We start from the raw sequence: 23,446 nt of genomic DNA on the forward strand, positions 1-23,446 counted from the left end.
TCTTAAAATTGAGAAAATCACCACATATTCATACTACATGTTCCACCACAAACATCATTAGGAAAAAACATGCCCAGATTGGAACCATGGAAGGAGTAGTCTTGTTACACAGTTGTGTGACAAGGTCATGGTTGATGAACAACCAAAGCCTGATGAAGAAGAAGAAGTTTCTACAATTGATGAAGCTCCAAGCACTGGGAATATAGTAAACATGTATTAGTATGCTCTCTTAGCCCAAAAGACCACCACCAGTAAGGAGCCTCTAAGTGATGACCTAGACCCAAAGCAAAATAACTGATACAACTTGAGAATTCAAGGGGCCACCATTGTGATTAAGGTACTGAAACATAAATTCAGAGAAAATATGTTAACGAAAATGGGTCCTAAGGTCGACTCAACACAAAACACTCAAAGCAAGTCTGGGAAGATAGTTTCAACGAAAAGTGTTTCCAAAAGGAGTAAAGACAGAACCATACCACTGGAAACCATGAATTCGGTTCCACCCCTGGACACCTTGGTGAGTCTTCCCGCAATAGAGTATAACATTGTAGAAGACATGAAGAAGGCCCGTACAAATATTTCTTTGTTTGAACTTACAAAAATCATGAGCTAGCAAGACATTCTTCTACAAGCACTTGGGAAAAACTCTATTGGTGATGCCACCTATTTAAGCAAAAGGATCTAGCAAGTCTCTTGACACTCTCGCATTTGTGCTTAACGTGCTCTGCATGGAGGAGGAAAACTCACTCTACCCACCATTCTTGTTGTCATTTGAAATATTTAACTTCAATGTTCACAACTGCTTGGTTGATTCTGGTGCATCGGTTAATGTCATGCCACTCTCTGTGGCCAAGAAGATCAACGCTCAATGGAGTAATAAAAATGTGCAAATAATCCAACGGAATAGAACTTGTGTGCCAATAATTGGTGAACTCGGGGATGTGATCATCCAGCTATCATCTGATGAATGAGTTCATCAATGCATGATATTTTAATTATGGACATCCTGGAAGCATACGGGGTATTTATGAGCAAAGACTGGTCAAGAAAGCGACAAGGATACTTTGCTACTGACTGTTCACACTTATGGTTTCCATATAAGGTTAGGAACAATACATGAAGCACAATGTGACTCCCTTGAATGGACAGAACGAGTCGTTGGCTTTCGTGAAACTTGTTTTCGACAACTATTTTCTAGAGACATAGCTGGGGTACTATCTTGCAGAGCCATCCCTTGTCCTACCAGACACACAGTTGGACCTCCTTCAATGTTCAACTGGTGAAAACGAAACTTGTACAATAAGTAGTAGTAGTAGTAGCAGTAGTACTAGTGCGATAAGCAGTGCCTGTACAGATGATATGTTGTCCATGTACTTCGATGGATCCAAAACACAGGAGGGCTCTGGATCTAGTTGTGTTTTAATAGACCAGCTGCAGAGGAAACATTTAATCTCTAGTTGCTTGGAATTTGAGTGCACGAATAACATTGAAGAGTATGAAGCACTCATCTTAGGCTTACAGAAAGCCACTGACCTCAAGGTTGTTGTCCTGAAAGTGGTAGGTGACTCCAAAATCATGGTGCATCAGGTACGTAACACTATACACTGTGTGTCACCTCATCTTAAGAGTTATCAACAAGAGGTATGGTGACTTATTTCTCATTTCCAAGCTTTCAATATTATTTCAATGCCAAGAATGCATAATGCAGCTATGGATGCCTTGGGAAACAAAGCTACTAGGATGTTACCATTAAGGGACAATTTTACTATTGCAATTTTGTACAAACCATCTGTCCCAGACAACATCACTAATTTGCATGTTTTTTATGATGGTCAATAGATAATGCATTTCATGGCTAATGGTGACGTATTCAAAAATGCGACGATAGAATAGGACAAGCATGAACAGTCTCTATAGGATGCAACTAGTACAAGCAAAGGAAACCTCATCCCCAAGGGTGTGGTATCACTGGAAAAGTTGTATGACCTGAAAAACTATTTTTAGGGACCTATGAATGCTAAGACCCATACATTTTCACATGAGCAGATCAATCTAGGAACATAAAAAGATCTGAAGTATGTGAATCTTGGTACTTTCTGTATGCCACAAGAGAAGCAAGCTTTTATCCGCCTCTTCAAGAAATACCGTGATGTCTTCGCATGGATGTACGATGATCTTAAGACATATGACACACGAATAATCTAGCATGTGATACTAATCAAAGAAGGGGCCAAGCCTTTTCAAAAAAAACTAAGGAAATTTCACCCAACACTTGAGCCCCTCATACAAAATTTTTTGGATGCTCGGATCATTTATAAAGTGCGACATTCGACATGGGTGTCTAATCTAGTTCCTATAAGGAAGAATTCCAGGGAGATCTGCATTTTTGTAGATTTCCGCAACCTCAATCGTGCCTTAGACAAAGAAAATTATCCAGTGTTATCCATGGAGCACATATTTCATACATTATTTGGAGCAGAGATGTTTTCTTTGCTAGACGATTTCTTAGGTTACAAGCAAGTTCTGGTAGCAGAGCCTGATAGATTGAAGACTACATCCTGTATCAAGTGGGGTATGTTCATGTTCCACCGAATGTCATTTGGGATGGTTAATGTAAATGTAATGGAAATCGATTTCAGTGGGCTTATAGGAGAGAGCGTAGTGGTCTACCTTGATGATGTAATGATGTTCTCTAGATAGCGATCAGACCATCTGCGCCACCTCAAGAAACATTTTGAATCCCAAGAAGAGCATCTTTGTAGTGTCCAAGGGTAACCTGATTGGACACATTATTGCTAAAAGTGGGATCAAGGTAGATCCAGACATGGTTTGGACTATCACAAAGATTCCCCACCCCGTGAAAAAGAAGCCATGTAGTCTTTCTTTGGGAAGATAAAACTTCCTCAGAAAATTCATCTCCAACTATGCTTAGATCGTCAAACCCATACAAGAGATGATCAAGAAGGACACAACCTACAGTTGGGAAAAAAGGGAAAAGGATGCATTCACCTGTATAAAGCAAGAAATAGCAGAAGCACCAATGTTGTACAACCCAGACTTCAGCAAATACTTCTTTCTCTACACTTTTTCTTTCGACACTTCTCTCACTGTTGTGCTAACTTAGAAGGACGAGTTGATTAATGAGCGACCTATTGCCTTCATGAGCGTGAGCCTGCAAGGACCAAATCTCAACTATCCTACCATGGACAAGCAAGCTTATGTTGTATACAAAGTGGTGAAGCACTCAGACCCTACTTGTTGAAAAAACATTGTATTATCTTTGTTCCACACTTAACAGTCAGATCACTGCTAGTTCAACAAGAGCTGGGTGAGAGAAGGGCGAACTAGATGATTGGAATACGATCTTGACATCAAAATAGTTCACACCATCAAGGGTCATGGTCTTTGTAGGTTAGTAGTGGAAGAAATCAATGCACAAGAGGAAGAAGAAGAGCGCATGGGTTGGGAGTAAGAAATAGAAATGTACAATGTTGAGTGAGCCTCTCCCACTTCAGATAGAAACTCTTGGTACACAGATGTGTGTCGGTATCTTGAGCATGAAACCATGCCCTCTCACTTTTCTATGCAATAGAAGAGGGCACTTCGACTCAAAGGATTATCATACCAGCTAGTGCATGGGGTGCTATGCAGAAAGCACCATAATGGGACCTTGCTCAAGTGCCTGGAGGCACAGGATTCAGAGAAGGTTTTATGTGATCTCCACAACATAAAATCCAAGGGACACTTCATTGGTAACACCACAACACATAAGGTCATGCTGGTCGCGTTCTACTAGCCTAAATTATTCAAGGATGCTCATGCCTATTCCTACAAGTGTGAGGTTTGTCAAAGGTGCGCTAACATAAATCAGAAGTCATTAGCCCGATTGAATCTTGTTGCAGTGGAAGAACTATTCCAAAAGTGGGGCTTGGATATCATTGGGGAATTTTTTCCACATTCATCGAAGCAACACCACTATATTTTGACTGCTACATTTTATTGCATGCGGTGGACAGAGGCAGTTCTGCTGAAGCAAGTGAATGATTAGGAAGTCATTAGCTTTCTGCAGCAGAATATCATTTCTAGGTTTGGCGTTCCTACATCACTTGTTTTTGAAAATGCAACGTACTTTTCTTCATTAAATATTTATGGATTTGCCTTGGAAAATGGTATTGTATTGAAAAATTCTACTAACTATTATCCACATGGTAATGGTCTTGCTGAATCCACTAATAAGAACCTCATTTGCATCATCAAAAATACCATATTCTCTGAGCAGCAAAACTAGCACTCCACTCTGGTGAATGATTTATGGGTTGACCGAGTCACACCTAAGCCTTCTCTGAATACTTCCCCCTACTTCCTGGTGTATGGAAAAGAAGCCATCCTCCTACTGAATATCTACTTTCCTTCCCTCCAATTGTCCCAGGAATCCCAAGGCAAGCCTTGTCTCTTATTTCAGTGTAGGGTGGACACTTTTCACAAGTTACAGGAAGAAAGGATGAAAGAAAAAGAAAAAATTTCACTCCATTGGAACCGTATCAAAATATGGTTCGACAGAAAGTCTACAGGGAAGACTAGCTTCAGTGTGGGTGACTTATTCTTGAAGTGGGACAAAGCCCATGAAGACAAAGGAATGCACACTAAGTTTCAATTCCTGTGGATTGTTCCATATACTGTCCATGGAAAGGTTGGCCAATACATGTATCATCTTCAATCACTTGACAGGAAGATTGACTCTCTCCCTATCAATGGGAAAGACTTAAAATATTACTTTCAATGAAGATCTGGGGCTGCGCCCCACACTATGTACATAGTATTTTGTTGTTTGATTTCATGTTTTCTTTGGTTTTTTGTTGTTTTTCTTATGTAAATAAGTGTTGTTCCTTACTGTGTTGTGGCTTCCAAGTGTGTGTGTGGCTGAAATTCAAAGAGTCTTGTGACACTACAGCCCTTGGCTAGTCCTGTGTCTGCCTTCCTTGTATTGGTTGTAACTTTTGGCCAATGAAGTTATGACAGAAAATACGATTCGTCCGTAAGGAGAGTTTTGGTCCAACCATGAACCTATGTCCAGTTTGGAAACCTCATACCTATACTCAGTTTTCTACTTTGGTGTTTTCAAGCTTATCCAACTAGTAGAAATGGAGAAGGGGAAAATCTAAATGAGAAAACCTAAATCAGAGGTATTTATATGCTTCTCTGAAGGAACAACCTCTCATTCTCTCAATAAGTCAAGATCCCTCTTCTGCCCCAAAATAAATAAGTGGTGTCGATGCACAATTATTTTTAAATAAATAAATAAAGGCGGAAGAAGACAAAGGCTTCTTATCCTGCGTAGAGAGGTGAAGCAGGCAACTCCACTGAGGTACTATCTAGGCTCGCTGGTAGTGGAGCAATGCTTGTGTTCCTACATGACTGCGTTGGGTATTGTCCACGCCTACTGGCAGCGGAGCAACACTAGAGATGAAAAACTATACTCTAAAAATCTTAAGCTCGCAAGCTAAACTACCCTTCCCAATTCAAAACACTATGATCTGGCTGAATCTTATGTTGTGTTGAACTGAGAAGGTAAGAAGGAAAACATGGCTCCCCATGGGGTAAGTGAGGAAGCCAAAGCAATTTTCATGATGAATCAATACTCCCTAAAGGACCAAGTACCTGCACTTAAAAATGAACCAAGACAGAGAAGTTGGTATTTAACCAGTGTGTTGCCAAGTGTTGTAGCGACTGCAACACCCTCCAAAATTTTGGTTGGCACTTAAATTTCAGAGCCTTCCTTGGTCTTTCCCTTTATGGTTGCAAACACTTGATCTCATTTCATGATCTTTATAAGAGTCTTTTCACCCCATTTTCTTGTTTGGTCAGTTGTCATATTTTGGCATGTTTGATTGTGTTACCATGCTTGTGGTCCTTTTTGGTGATTTCAAAGGTAGGTCTTTGTGTATTCGAGTTGTCCTAGATATTTAAATATTTGTTGCAATCATACACAAATTTTTAAGCATGGTCACACAAGTGTCGTCACGGTCGTCCTAAGTTCATCTCAAATGTTGCACTTGTCGCTTTTTTGTTCTAGGATAGTCTCATAGAGGGTATTGCTTTGTTTTTTTGTTCTAGTGGTCTATGTTGTCGTGTCATCAAAGTATGTTAAGTGTGTGATCACAAGTTCAAGTTCCTCACAAGTTCAATTTCCTCCCACACTTAGCCATTTCTTCAAAAAGCCTTCTGACTGGGCAACTCACTTTCACCGGACCCCGACTAAACTGCGCACTGCGCAGTCTCAATCCTAAGTGATGCAACCTTGCTGCCTGGAACTACACAATGCATAGTCACTATCCCCAGGGCAGTTTCACTATGCAATTCTAGAGTTGCGCTGCTTGCCTTCATCCTCAGAATTGCACAGTAACTTCTCCCAACCTAACCTGAACTATGCATTTCACAATATCAGTCATCAAGCTTCTTCTCTGCTTGCTGGAACCCTGTAATGCACAAACAACCAAGCCTACCTTTCCTCCTAGAACTGCGCAGAAGTGTCTCCCCAGTGTTCTCCCTCAAATGGGACTCACTGATCTCAAGAAATCCACAGACCTATCCTCCCAGGCCCCTTTGTTGCCCCGTCATGCCTTTCCTCTGCAAACTGCAAAGACTTGCCTCCTAGGGTCCCATCGTGCATCAACTATTAACTATCTCAACTATGCAATCCTATCTCCTAGTGGCTTCTGCGCAATTTTTCCTAACAATGAGGACTCTTCTTAGGAGTTCTTCAGCCCAGCCTGAGCTGCGCCCTGCACAATCTTAGTGACTAACCTCCCTCCCTGTCACCCAGAACTGCGCAATGTGCAATTACTGGGCCCTCTTTCCCCTCTTGTCACCTCTCTCAGGCCCAATCCATGGATAACAATGCATCATCTTATACTAGGGAGTTTTTGGATTTGATGTCGTCCCTTAATGAGTGAAATGCAAGAATAGGTACATTGATTAGATCATGATGAGATGGTGAAGAAGGATAAGAAGGAGCGAACATGCTAGAAGACTCACTTATAATTGGACAGGCAAAGAAGCTTATCAAGAAAAAGCAAAGGGAACACATGAATGCAACCACCTCTCAAGATTGAATATCATTGAAGACCCCACATCATTAAGCTATGCAGAGGAGAAGAGAAATCACATCCAAGAACACATCTATCACTCAACAACAACAGTGGCTTGACATTGCCACCTCAGCAAGCTATTCCATGTCAACAGTGTCATGTCAAGTCATGTCATGAGTTGTCAAAGGCCACATCACTATTATGAGCCATGTATATTGTAAATCAAATGTAATGTAAAGTGGAAGTCCAATGGACACACATGAATATGAAGAGTCATGTCAGTTGAAAAGTCATAGGAAGTTGAACAATCATGAGGGTAGTCAAAGAGTCACAAGGGTCAAGCATCACCCCTTGGTTATATATACCCCCTCATTGTATGAGCAAAGGAATTTTCACCTTGGCTCCTCCCACAAAGCATAGAGAGTTTCATTCAGTTCTTTGAGGAGCAAGGAGTGGCTCCAATATCCCACTACTCGGGTTAGTGATGTATGATGTGAATATGTGTTTCGAAAATTTTTCTTAATATAAAAGCCTTTTCAGGCCAGCACTTTTCCATGCATGACTTATGGATGTTTGTAAGACTATTCTATGAACATTTATATTTAATGCTTGTTTCACATGTATTAAGATAGTTGAACTATTTCAGTTGTTTTAGTGCTTATCTTGTTGGGAATGTGATGTAATGCTCGTCACTGCTGTCTCATCCTTGTGGACTACTCTGCAAGATACTAGAAATATCTTTCCCGCTCATTGGTTATAATGACCGTCACATCTATCATGGATTATTCTGTTGGATGGTAGATGGGTCTTTCCCTATTCTTTGGTTTTAACGACTGCCACATCTGCTATGGATTATTCCGCTAGATGTTGGATAGTTCTTCCTAGTTTGAGTGTGTCACTTCCTGGGTGTTACTATTACCTTTCACTTAGAGGCTCACTTTTTCACCTTGTCGTCGAAATCCCTACTGTTGTGCGAAATCCCTTCCCTACACCTTGTTTTCAAACTCCTCCCGGACACCCAATTGTTAGAAAAACTACTCATCATGTTCAAGTGTGCTTCTGAAGACCGTCGTGTTGTGTTGTAAACCACCAAAGCAGCTAAGAAATGCACCAAAGCTTAGTTTGACCAAAAATTCCATCCTCGTACCTTCCATTAAGGCGACCTTATTCTCGTGTATGACCAAGCTCATGATACCTTGGGGCGTGGAAAGTTTGAACCATTATGGCTATGTCCTTCTATCATTCATGAGTGTTTGGGAAAGGGGGCATATTAGAGGATTCAAAAGGAGAAATCCTTCCTAATCCTTGAAATGCACTCTACCTCAAGAAATTTTAACCATAGAATTTCCCATCAAAATGCATGTATATATTTCTTTCTTCTTGTGTTTAGGTAGTTTACATCCCCCACATTCTTACACATTATCTTCTTGCGTCTTTTAGATGGATCCATCATCCACACCTTATATCGGTTTTGCCGATGGTGCGAGTCACTTCACCAGGAATCTTGCCTCAACAGCTTGGGCCATTTTTACCCCCTTGCATTCGTTAGTCCAATCCAATAGTGTTTGCATCTACCACCAATAACTAGGCCAAATATGATGTTGTGATAAGTTTGTTAGTTGATACCCTTGACCTTTGCATCCTTCACTTCCATGTTTGTTTAGATTCCTTGCTACTTGTCATGCAATTGAATGGTGTTTATCGTGTGCACAATCTCATCCTATTTATAAAATATCTACGAGTGAAGATTTTGATGCATGAATTTGAATCCATTTCATTCAATCATGTGCCTACAACCCAAAATCACTATGTAGATACCATTGCTAATAACATTCTAAATTGGAGAACCACAATCATCATAAACAAAAAGATGCATAATCATATATATATGTATTGTCATACAATGTTTTGAGTCCATTACTCTAAATACATCCGACATGCCCACTAACATGTTGTCATAAAACAAAAATGGGGACCCACATGTCCCTATGCCTAATCACTATCATCTGGAGATTCCCGAGCCAATGGCTCCATCCCACCAGCCCATAGGTCTTGTATACCCTAACGGTCCATCGCCATGCATCGCATAATTCCTCGCCACTTTGAGGGAAGACTTGTACACTCATTTGTATACCAATATTCTAGCTCATGCCACCCGCGCTCTATCACTCCAATCTGTAGTATGTCGCACCTACATCGGAGATCCTCTAGTAGAGCACCATAATCTGGTCTCTGTTGTGATGAAGTCTCCCCTAATCTACAGCCCCACGCACTGTGTCTCGTCCTGCGTATCTTGCCAGCGTCACTGGTACTATATCTTCATACCAAAAAGTTTAGGAATCATTACCACATACATAGCAACTTTCACTTACCATCTAGGCCCCATGCTTGTCTTGGTGGAAGTGGTATGTCAACATCCCCTTGATAGATCATGTCGATGTATGGATAGTCATCTATGTATAGTGGCATATGGTCACAGTGAGCAAAAAAATCAAGTCAGAACACGCGTCTGACTCCCCCTCTACCTCCTCGTCTCAGTGGCTGCCCCCAGCGATGCATCCTGGGCTCCTGTGGCCCCCCATCACAGATCTGAACATGAGATCGTATAATGGGGATCTTCTCACAAAAGAGTGAGCATAAGACTATCCCAAATGAATAGCTATCATTGATCCCTTGTCTACATAATGTCAACTATCATTTTAATGACGACAGTAAAATATGGGGCCACCCATTGTAGGTCCCTCCTGAAATACTCTCCACAAGCATCATCTTCCCTCTAGTGATATGGTGGAAAGCATGGCTACCATAGATCTGTAGCACCTCTATGTATATAGCTTGTTTCTCAAGCCTCTCCATGTCATCAACCCAGATGGTCATTCCCTTTGCACAGCCACTTTGTACACAATGATGCTCAAAAAACTCATTGATATGCCTCCCACGAGACATCACTGCATGTATCTCCCCTACCACCCCCAATGGGGGCAATCCTATCAGAAAATATATGTCTTCGATCGTGAGCTTGATCTTGATTCTAATGGTCAGTTTTTCCACTACGATATCCACAAGATTTAGGGCCTTCTCCTCTCCAAATTCTTCACATCTCACTATGAAAATGAATTAGATTTGGAGGCAAAAAGCTCTTTTATAGGAAAAACCCTATTTTTTTTCTTCGCCCATTGCAACTAAACCGTAGCTCCATTTGACAAACTGTCAGTACCATTGGAAATATCTCATTGAGTTCTATAATGGGTATCTCTTTGTTTTTGGTAATTTGAAACTTCACCGGGAAGCCTTTTTTTCCATGAGGTCTCACTTTGCTGCCTCTTAAAACTGAATCTCTATTTTTGATATTCCCGTACTCTATTACCAATTTTATTTTGCATTGGTTGACTCATGTGTTGATTTTCGTCATGAGTAACCATCATTTACTCATGTTTTCATGGTCCCCATTGGGCCTCCCCCACGTGGCAGCATCATCAAGTCACCCTTGTTCAGAGCATTCGAGATGTGTCACCCTTGTACTTATGGATTCTATTCGGAGTACCCATTGTGTCCTGTTATAGTGTTTCATTCATCATCATGCCAAATTTCTTCCATTTTATTCATATTTGGCCTCCAGTCCTTCTGCTCCATCTTTGCCGAACCCCTGTTTGAGTCATCGACCATCCCCTCCGGAATCAAGTCAGTCGCTACCAGGTCAACCACTTTTATTATGCTCTGACAAGGGAAGTCATTAGTCCGCCATCCATTTTGTTTCCTTCCATCATTATCCCTGGTGTCAGTCCATCAATCACTCTACTATATTCCCTTGTGCATTTTTTGAGGCTTCCTCATTGCCTTAACTCTGGCGGGCTCTTTTCTGTCACCCTCAACTCACTTATTCCAGTAGAGTATTTTAGAGGGTAGTGTACCATGGTTCCATTTTCCATCCTTGTTCGGTGCCTTGGATCAAGAAAAGGGACTCATTATTGCCCTTTGACTTGGTTGTTTCTCACGTGCTCGACATTAGCTCCTTATCGCATGATTGAGATCCATACACTTGACGGTTTAGTGATCCAAATGATTGTCCCAGTGATTCCTGGGTATGTTTGAGATGTTTCAGACCTCATGAGGGGGTGGTACTTCAGTGAGCCCCCCACATGCTCGGATGACCACAGATGTTGATATAGCCTCCGATGCAGTTCTGTAGATTTGATGGGTTCAGTTTCCATCGTTTGCAACGCCCAAAACATGCATGTCTCTTCCAGATGATCCATTCAGATCTTTAGAGCCCTTTCTTGTTCAGAGCCCTTTAGATGATCCATACGATTTTCACCTAGCACTCATATGTGTGGGGGAAATGTATTATCACCAAAAAATGATCACCTAGCCATTTCTAACTAGGTGGATCAAAATACACCATGTAGATTTAATTTTACCATAGTAAAATCACTTTCACTATGGAAAATAATTTAGTAAACCAATTTTAGTGAAGTGACTCACACCATCAGCAAAATCGATATAAGGTGTGGATGATGGATCCATCTGAAAGACGCAAGAATATAATGTGTAAGAATGTGGGGGATGTAAACTACCTAAATGCAAGAAGAAAGAAATATATACACACATTTCGATGGGAAATGCTATGGGTAAAATTTCTTGAGGTAGACTACATTTCGAGGATTAGGAAGGATTTCTCCTTCTGGATCCTCTAATAGATATGCCCCCTTGCCCAAACACTTATGAATGATATAAGGACCTAGCCATAATGGTTCAAACTTTCCACACCCTAGGACATCATGAGCTTGTCCATACATGAGAACAAGGTCACCTTCATGGAAGGTATGAGGATCGACTTTGCAGTCAAACTTAGCTTTGGTGCATTTCTTAGACGCTTTGGTGGTTTGCAATGCAACACGACAGTCTCTAGAAGCACACTCGAGCATGATGAATCTTTTTTCTAAGGGTTGGGTGTCTGGATGGAGTTCGACAACAAGGTGAAGGGAAGGGATTTTGCACAACAGTAGATTCGTCAAAGTGATCTAATGTTTCACCATCCCACAATCAAAGTTGGAGTGTGTCAAAAACTCGATTCAGAGAGGGTTAGGCTAGGTCATTGTGCGAGAAGTTCTCCTCGTGGCTACCCAACTTGTGGTAGGGAATTTTGTTTGGTGGATGACTACCAAGAAGCTCAAGACTCGACCACCCCCATGGGACAAAGGTAACAATAGTGACCAATCTTAGGAAAACACCTTATAGGACTAGTTGTGGGAAGTAGTTGGTCCTCTACCCCACCTTTCTCTGGACAACTCTTTGTGCGGGGATGTGGTTCCATCAAGTAAGAAGTTCTTTGGAAGGCCATCTGAAATAGTAGATCTATGATTGTTTGAGGATTTTGATCACCTATAGGCTAGAGTTCTTTTCTTTGATAGGACGTGTTTTCTTGTATTAGAGTAACATCATTAAAATAGTTAGTTTACACTTAGCACCACCTAGGTGTTTGCTTGTTGCTTGTTTCTCTTTTATTCCTATCATTATCCTTTAATCTAGACACCATAGTGCCTCCAAGGCATTTTTCACGTCGAATTTGAGGGCTTCACCCTCAGTTCCTATTAGGCCATATTACTCCTCCCCGTCGAGTTTGAGTTCATCCTCCCAGTCCTCCATCGAGTCATCATTATGATTCTTCTTATTCATCACGTTCATCCTCTGATTCTGCATCTTCTCAACTCCATATCACCATCATGTCAGGAAAAAATGTGGGTGCAGAAACCCAAGGCGGTAACCCAAGTGCTAACCAGGGTGCCCCCACTAGAGGAACCCCAACTAGTGTGGTCACTCCTACTCCCTTACCTCTTGTCGCTGGTTTAAGTCTCCCAGATTTTAACTAGCTTATCAATGATCCTCTTCTCCACGATCCCACATGGCCAACAATGCCTACTAAACTCCCTTCAAATATCCCAAAGTTTGAAGGTAATCCTGGAGAAGATCCAACTAATCATGTTTTCTCCTTCCATATGTGGTGTTCATCCAACTCCATTACTGAAGACTCCATTTGTCTTCGGTTGTTCCAATGCACACTCACTAGAGATGCTACGAAGTGGTATGTAGACCAGCCCAGAGAAACCCATTCCACTTTAGCGACTCTTTCTATAACATTTCTTTCATATTTTCAGTTACCTCTCCATTATGATACCGGTACCAAACTTTTGACTTCATTCCATCAAACTTCTGCCACCCGCCTTTCTGACCATGTTCAGGAATGACATAGAAGGAGGAGTATCTGTAGAGCTCCTAACTTCAAAGATCGAGTCTACATGGATTGGTTTCTTAGATCATTGTTGGCCCCCATTGAAAAATATTTCACATCACACTTTCCTCAATCCGAGGAAGAAGCACTCCAAATAGCTCTCAAATTTGATCTGATTTATGCCCAGTCAGGTTATGTTTACACTTTCATCTTTGATCTACCTCAGCCTGGTGCTGCTAATGCGTCGGGGGCATATCATGTTGCTGATGGCATAGTTGGAACTATATCACACCCTCATCCATATGGTCCACCTCAGATGAGTTATGGTCACCCCTAGGGAGGGACCAGTTCCATGTACAATTATCTGTCCCCCAATCCTCCTTAGGGCAATCCTTATCTAGGTTCTAGCACACCATATGCATATCCTCCTTCACATCAACAAATGCCAAGGCCAGTTGTTTCTCCTCCTGCTTATACCAATGTTGTCCCATCTCCCTATTATCTGTATGCATAGCCTAGTGCTCTAGCCACTTTGGCAACAGTTCCTCAACCCCCCTTTCCTACCCCCCCTCTGCCGCAACAACCACCTCCTCCAAAAGGAAAAATGTATGCATAGCAGAGTGGACCTGATCTCCCTAACCCCAAGAAAAGTAACAAGGGGAAGGGTAATAGGAACCAGCAGCTGCAATGTAATCAAGGCCACCAGGGTCCTCCACCCAATGCCCCTTAGGGTACTCAACCTAATCCCGCAACCTAGCAACAAGGAAAGCAACCCAAGCAGAACAAGAATCTTCGTACGAACAAACCTTGTTCTTGTTGCAGAGTCTATGGTCATTATACCCATGAGTGTCATCTTTTACCTTAGATGTGACAAGCATGGGAAGCTCAAGCAACTTCTCAAGGATTGTAGCCCATCGCTCCTCCTCTTCCTCCTGCTTCATCCCAATTGGTCGTGCTTACCAATCCTTTTCCTCAATAAGGATACATATCTGCTCAACCTACACAAGGTCAAGCAGCCCAACCAGATCCACCACCTGGTCAATGTGATTATCAGATTCTCATGATGAATTATGATGAGGTAAATACTGAGCAAGTCAACCTCCAGACTCGATCACGCCAATATGACAAACCACTTGCTAAGTCTGCGACTAAATCCCAACCCAAAGGGTCTACCAAGCCTCTATTGTCACCAAATGGTACCTTACAGATCCCTCAACCTAAGGTTGAGGTCATACCCAAGATCCCCAAAGGTTTTTTATGTCAAAATGTTGCTTTTGCCAAAGTCGCCCATACATATAGCATAGTAGATGACTTGGCATAGTCTCTTGCTGCCATGTCAATGCTAGAAGTTCTCCAGACGTGCTCATCACAAAAAAAGGCTCTACTATCTGTCGTAGGTGCCGTGGATCCTCAAGATGATCATATGATTGTCTTTCATGTTGACAAGTTGGATAACCCTCCCTTACCTTCATATGTTACTTTCCAAATCCCAGTGTCCATTCGAAATGCCACTGTCTAACTGTGTATCATTGACAAAAGTGCATCCACTTGTGTGATGGCTACTGGTGTTTGGAAACAACTTGGATCCCCTAACCTATCCAAGTCCACCATCAATCTACATGCATGGGATGGTCATCCTTTACATCCCCTTGGATTATACTGCAACTGTGTAGTCACAATTCTTGGCAAGACCGTCTATATTGATATCAGAGTCATTGATGCTCCCCTAGACTATAACATCCTTTTAGGTCATAGTTATACTTATGCCATGTCAGTTTTCGCATTTGTGGTTCACCGCAACATATGATTTACCCATAATGGAAAGATCATCACAATAGATCAGCTGATGTACTATGATCCAAAAGCCGAGACTTCACCTTAGACCAACTTTTCTTCCTTGGTTTACAATAAGACGGTCTCGTCTATTTCTCTAGGAGTCTTTAAAGATTCCTCTTTTCTTTTTTCTTGCAATGGCCTCCCACCTACTCCTTCTGAGCCTATCTCATTAAGTGTTTCATGCTCAAAGCATCGTGGGCTGCCCACAAATGGGCTGATATGCCTTCACAACAGTATGCACTTCCACAACTTGTTGTGCCTAACTTAACTCCGCCTATTGGTACAACTCCTCAAGGATCACTTCCTTCTCCTAGTATCTCTCCTAATCCATTTTTTCCCAGAACTATCCCCCCCCCCCCAGCCTTAACCACTGTGGAGTAGTTCCTCCAGGCCACTATCCTTTTGGTCAGATACCCTTCTTATTTCCACCTTCCAGAGTCTATTATACACCTATCATGGCTACATTGGGTCTACCCGATATTACCTTAGGGATCCCAATTTGGTGCATCGATCCCCCCAAAAACACTCCACCTAATCAATTGAAACCTTACAATGCTTTGACCCCGGTCCAACTGGTTGTTCCTACCCCTACCTTTGCTTCAGTTCCTCAGCAACCTCAACAGGAGCCTACTCCCATTGCGAAAGCATCTGGCGAGGGGGGAAAAGCCCAAAAGAAGGGAACCCAAGACAAGGCTCCCCCTGCAACTCCAGCTCCTCCTAAGCCACCAAAGCCTCTTCCTCCTTGTGCTTTGTGTGATGTGATCATTGATACCTTCCCTGATTCTAACATTCTTGAGGTCCATGTAACCTTTCCTAGGTTAGCTAAGAGGATCTGATCATTACGCACAAACCACCCTTGCGCTTTATGTGATAACTATGGCCACTATTCCCATCACTATCCCCATCTCAAAGATTTTCATGATACACTTCAAGTGCTTTGCGAATTAGAGGCCACTCATAATGAGTCCACTTCTCCTTTACCTGCATATTCTAGTCCCACTTCTACACCAAAACAGGAGGTCTCTACAACACCCATTGTGATCCCTCCCCTTGATGTTGAGATGATAAATAGTTCTGCTCCTATTCTCTACATGTCACCATTCATGAGAACGTTACCTAGAAACTCCCCAGACGTTTCCTTTCGTGCTTCGATTGAACCTTCTCCATCAAGCACATCGATCTCCACATGGGTAGATATTCCATCTACTAGTCATATGTCTCACACTTTTGACGATGTGTATGTGAACCTTGTCTCTCATGAAGAAGCTTCAGGTAGCTCTTCACCATCATGTCATCTTTCTTCCTCCATTCTACCCATCTTCCATTATGATGAAGACATCATGGAAGCTATGACTGTAGAAATTTTGAATAATTTAACACATATTCACAGAGATTATCCTAATCATACAATTATAAGCGGAACATGTATAATACATAATCTCCTCTACATTGATCATCAATTTACAGAAGCAGAAACATTCATAGGCACACATAGAAGCATCAATCAAACTCATTAACACATTATGTATCCCGGGGAAAGCATCTCGCTAAAAACCCCACACTATCTGTATATTATATTGATTGAATCATGTAACATTACATAGCATAATACTTCTCACAAGTATCTCCACCTGTTACACACAATACAGCTAAGATTTGATCTCCAAATCTATTCCACTGCTTGCTTGCCTCCACTGCTCAATACCTGCTCAAGAACTGATGAGAATGGCTTACCAAACTCGTATTTCACCTCAAAATAATCACTCACGCTTTGTTGGATGTGAGCAAAGGCTACAATACTGGGCAAATATGTGATCAAACTCATTGGCATCCTCAATCCCTTGATTGTGCAAGATCTGGTGCACAACTATAGTCACAACTGATAGCAATCTGATTCTCTACCACCTGTCCCTGTTGAACTGAACATGCACTGACATGCAACTGAGTTAACTGATGTATTCTATAGTTGCATTATGAGTTAATAACTTGTGAATTAATTAATAACTTATTCACCCAACTCATCTCTAGTCTATTAATCAGTTAGACTAAATACAACTAGTTTAACAAAGCTAAACTGAACACAACTCCATCAACTGCACAATCAACTCCACCAAACTCAACTGATTGAGTTCTAACTGAAGTCATGCATGCAACAACTCAACTAATTCATAAGAAAAGCGTATTTCCTTGTGACAGCTGCATGTGCCACCTCTGTAGCTGAAACTGAAGTGCTCCAAGAGAATAAGATCAAGTTTATAGTCCAAATATTATTATGAGACAATAATATTTGACTTTTCTATTTTTGACAGCCAGTCTAAAAATAGACTTTGATCACTCACACTGTGATCACTCACACTTTGATCAAAAATAGAAGTCCATCTATTTTTCCCAACTTGACCAATCATCCATAAACAGTAACCTGCAATCCATAGACATGATCCATATGTCTAAAAATAGACATAGTCTAAAAATAGACTTGCGCCAAAAATAGCTTGCGGGCCCACTTAGTGAAGGCGACTCTTTTCACTAAGCTCCATCATCTTGTTGCACTCTCAACAAGCATTTCTTGTTGCACACTTTTCAACAATGACCACCCCTGATTACCCTTGGTGTGATATGCACCATCGTGCGTACTTCCTTCCGCAGTAGACCCATGAATAATATGATGTGGAGTCCAAAGACTTCATCCATGGTGAGGTCGATTGGTTTAACCACCCCTTACTTCGAACCCATGAATTCGAACCACATCCACCTTGTGGCCAATACATTGCCACACAATGTTTGGGTAATGGGGCATCCATTTCTGAGAGTCTAGGAGAAGCAATTCTCCCCAACCCTCCTAGTTCATCTGGTAGTGTCAACACTAGTACCATTATTCTTCCCCACTTAGAAGAACTTCGAGAGTATCATATCACTCCAGATCACGACGGGGATGATCCAATTCATCATTCCTATATCTTATATCAACAAACTAGTCCCTTAGACATTATTGTTGTTCAACCACCGTGTTTTCTAGGTGAGCATCAGTTCATTATATCTGAAGCCACTCTTTGGTACAGTGACACCATGTATGCGAACACAAAAATTAAATCCATTTGATTCATATATGTAGTACCGAACGATATTGGTAATCCACCATTTCCTTTCTCTAACTGTATATATCCATTCTTCCCATAAGAAGACAACCATAAACAAATGGTGAACCACATCATTAAAATTTGATTTGAGTCCACTACTCTAAATACATCCAGTATGCCCATAGCATACTCCATTCATCCATACATGACTGAGGGGCACATATGACCTTACATTTTCTCATCATCCTTTGGAAGCTCTCGTGCCAGCTCGGTTGAGACGCTTGAATCCTTTATTTGAACACTTGGAACACAATGGCACTCCAAAAACTCCTCCAGCTAGGGAACATCATTCCCACCTTTGCATACCAGATCAATCCCCTCCATCACATATGCTGGGGGGTAGCATCCCATGCTTGGGGCCATTATGTTTTCCCCCTTAGCCACATTCTCACTTTTTTAACACAAGTCTTAGCCTAGACCCCAACAATCTAGCTATGGTCGATTATCCTCTCATTACTTGGATAGTTTATCCTACCGTCCTCTCTGACAAGCCATATAGACATCACATATCGTAGATGATTCATACCATACATTGAAACATTATACTCTATGTGATGCCACTCTTACCACTCGGTCCCCATGTTTGACTTGGTGGGTGCAGATGATCTTAGACCTTATCTAGTAGTTCATTCCTGGACTCCCTTCTTTCGTTGATTCTTCACTAGGAACCATCCTTCCAAGAAGAATTAAGGCCATCATTAGACAAGTAAGGCCACCTACTTGAAAGTCCCAGATCCTGATTTTGACAGTCAGTTTTTCCACTATGATCTCCACAAGATTTAGGGCCTTATCCTACTCTCCAAATTCTCCACAGCTCATTATAAAAATGACTTGGATTTGGAGGCAAAAAGCTCTTTTATAGGAAAACACCTAGTTTTTTTCCGTCACCCATTGCAACTAAACCGTAGCTCTGTTTGATGAACCGTCAACACCATTGGAATGTTCTCACCGAGTTATATAATGGGTCTCCCTTTGTTTTTGGTAATTTGAAACTTCGCCAGGAAGCCATTTTTTCCATGAGGTCTCACTTTTCTGCCTCTTAAAACTAAATCTCTACATTTGAGACACTTGTACTCTGGTACCACTTTACCTTTGCATTGGTTGACTCACGTGTCGATTTTCGTCATGAGTAACCATCATTTACTCATTTTTCATGGTCTCCACCATGCCTCCCCCACGTGGCAGCATCATCGAGTCACCCTTATGCTTATGGAGTCTGTTCCAAGTCCCCATTTGAGTCCTGTTATAGGGTTTCATTCGTCATCATGTCACATTTTTCCCATTTTACTTATATTTGGCTTCCATTCCTTCTGCTCCATCTTTGCCGAACCCCTGTTTGAGTCATTGACTAACCCCTCTGGTATCGAGTCAGTCGCTGCCAGGTCAACCAATTTTTATTATGCTCTGACAAGGGAAGTTGTCAGTATTCCATTTATCTTGTTTCCTTCCATCATTATCCCTTGTGTCAGTCCATCAGTCACTCTACTATACTCGCTCATGCCTTTGTTAAGGATTCCTCATTACCTTAACTCTAGCATGCTCTCTTTTGTCGACCTCAACACATTTATCCCAGAAGATTAGCCTAGAGGGTGGTGTACCTTGGCTCCAACTTCCATATTTGTTCGGTGCCTCGAATCAAGCAAATGGACTCACCATTTCCCTTTAAATAGGTTGTTTCTCACATGCTTGACATCATCTCCTTATCGCACTATTGAGATTCGTACACTTGATGGTTCGGTGATCCAGACAATTGTCCCAGTGATTCTCGAGTGTGTGTGAGATGTTTTAGACCCCATGAGGGGGTGGCCCTTCAGGTAGCCCAACACATGCCCGGATGACCACAAGTGTTGATCCAACCTCCAATGCAATTCCACATATTTGATGGGTTCGATTTTCACCACTTGCAACCCCCCACAACATGCATGTCTCTTCTAGATGATCTATTCAGATCTTCAGAGCCCTTTCCTGTTTAGCATGGCTTCCTTGGTTGTGATCCCCCCTCCCCATGTCAGTTTGTGGGGCATTATATCTCATGTACTCAAATGTTATTGTATTCTGTCCTGGCCTATGTTTTCTAGGCGCATTTTGTATATGCAATCAATTGTATTATTTCCTGGCCCTTTGATGTCAATGTATCATGTATCATATATCATGTACTTTACAACTCAGTCCCACATTTCTAGGATCACCATTATTCTTTGTACTCAGTTATCTCGGTAGGTATGGGTATGCCTCCGCCGCCTCATTTGAGATCATGTACTACCACATAAAAGGATACTTCTATCGGTATTGTAGGTCTCGCCCCATCCATTATTTGTCCATCATTTACTTGCTTTAGATCTCTCTCTCTCTCTCTCTCTCTAACTCCCCTTTTGGCATCTCGTGGAAGTGTAATTCACAACGTATTTCGGTCATACGATTTTATCCTAACACTCGTACATGTGGGGGCAATCTGTTATCACTAAAAAATGATCACCTAGCCATTTCTAACTAGGTGGATCGAAATACACCATGTAGATTTAATTTTACCATAGTAAAATCACTTTCACTGTGGAAAATAATTTAATAAACCACTTTTGTTAAATTATTTTCTGATTTAAATAAAAAACCCCATGAGAATAATTAGATAAATCATTATTTATTTAATTTTCTCTAGGAATGATTATTAAATCATTATTTAATAATTATTCCTTGTCACATTTGACTAAATCCCTTAGGAATATTTAAATAAATCATTATTTATTTGAATTTCCTTATTTCTATTATTAGAATAATTATTAAATCACTATTTAATAATTATTTTGATTTCACTCCTTTCTTGTTTCTCGTAAAATAATTAATAAATCATTTTATTTGTTAATTATTTCTAAATAAAGATATTTAATCATTTTAATTCCTTTTCCCTCTCCAATAAATATAATAAAGTATTCTAAGTAGTTAGATCTCAATTTGGTTAATAATATTTTATTATTCTCCATTTCCATGATTAACTCCATAATTTGTTATATAAAGGAGGGTTTGTCATTCATTCTTCACCATGATCATAATCATCGTCATTTTTCTTGAGCTCCCATTTTGCGTTCTTCACTTTTGTTTGGGTTTTTCACATTGAGAGAGAAGATCAATTTTATGAAGCATCAAGGATATCAAAGGAGCCATCCCATGGAGGGGGACTTACAGGCGAATTTGTAGATCTCCTTCACCAGGTGTTATCAATAAAAGATTAATTCATTTAAAAATGTTTACCCAATTGGTTATTACACTGGATTCTTTATATTGTTGCTTTCTATTTTGGTTTATATCTTCTTTTACTGTAGGTTTTCTATTTGTGTTTAAGATCTAAGATGACAGCAACCATCAATTTGTTATTAGGGTCACTTATCACTTAGTGACTTAAGTGAAGTATTTTTTTGTACACCTTCAAGGAATTTTCACACTAACACTTTTCTCCTCCCTTTTGCAGTAAGAGAACCTAGACAAAATCACATTGCACACTCACCAGGCACACTCACCTTGCTTTTTCAAGGTACCATTGCAACACACTCTTGTGTTGAAAGCCAGAGCCGAGGAAAATTTCTAAGTATTTGACAATTGGGCCATCATACTGGATGGGACTCCTACGCCAAACGGTGTGAGATGTAATTGAGACCTCATATTGGGGAGATCTCTTGAATGTTGGCAGATCTAGCACCGTTAACACATTCACACACAATACAAACCAATTTACCCTAGAAACCTTTAAATGGGAAAACTAGCATAACTTAGAGTCACGACTTCATTTCTCGTTACATTAACTTCATCATTTATAATACAATATATAGGATTCCATAACATTTAGAACCCTAATCCTTTAACCAATTAGATTACAATAGGAATTTCTTAACCAAAATTAGAAACGATGGGACAAAATATCATTAGCTAAAAACACCAAAAATAGGAGTAAAAATGGATCAACATAACCATTTTTTTTGGTTTGAGGGCTTAGCCTCCAAACTGCCAATGCAATGTATAACACATGTAACACATTCTTGACATTTTTAATCCCACAAATAATCATTGAATAGTTTTATGGTGGTACAAAGAAAAAACTATGCACTATCTTTATGATGAGCTTGGCTAAACTTAAATAAGATAGGTGGATTAATGAGAAATTTATATTCAAGCCTTAGTTATGTGTTTTGTTCTCATTATCTATTAAATTGGTGCCTATGCTATTAATTATACACTAAGTGGTTGAGAGGCCCATTGATAACTAAAATAATAATCATATTATATACCAAACATATAACCATGTCATGGACTTTAACAATAAAACACACAACATTATGGATGCAATAACATAACTATGAATCAACATGTTCAATATTGTTAGAGAGATGAAATATATGAACATAAAAAATAAAAAAATATGATGAAACTTCACTAGGTTTGCTCAATATATATTCTTTTCTCTTCAAATTTGAAATTCAACAACTTATTTGTTATTAATCTTACTATTAAGCTCCCATTATCATTGTAATTTACATCCATTGTGCGTGACTAATTGTATTGTTTTCTTTATAGAGCCAAGAGTGGAGGAAAATATAACAAAGAAAATGGCATTATAGCGAGTCGTAGAGGTGTCGCACGGAATGTGTCGATCTTGCGGACAAGATAGACCTTCCTAGAATCTAAAGAAGACCTAACGACAAGCAAACCAACTAGACACTATCTTTCTCTAAATATGCTTTAATAAACAATAGCAAACAAGTGTTTTTAGGGCCTACCTTTGGTCCAACACAAGCTTGTGGATGCCCTCGCTCCTTTGATCCAAATGAGCTCCTCTTTGGGAATCTGCAAACACAAACAAGGCAAACAAATTAAATAGCACCTGAAAAACCAATTGCATAAAACATATTTAACATGAAAGTCAAGGAGTCCAAGAAACAAATAACATAAGATACTTGTTGAGAAAAATGAGTTTGATTGTATTAATTCAAAAGAAGAAGAACCTTACAAACTTTGCCTTGACACTGTACAAGCTCCTCCCAGGGTCCAACTAGATGTCTCCTCTACTTTGACAAGTTTCACTCACTCTCCAATGGAACCAAGAGGTCCTCTCAAGCTCAACCAAAGAGTCTCAATTTCACCAGCATTTACCCTGAAAATGTTCAGCT

The sequence above is a fragment of the Pinus tabuliformis genome, chromosome 3_2 (genome assembly GCF_031772625.1).
Source record: "Pinus tabuliformis cultivar Carrire ecotype Pingquan chromosome 3_2, CPIR1, whole genome shotgun sequence".
NCBI classification, from domain to species: Eukaryota; Viridiplantae; Streptophyta; class Pinopsida; order Pinales; family Pinaceae; genus Pinus; species Pinus tabuliformis.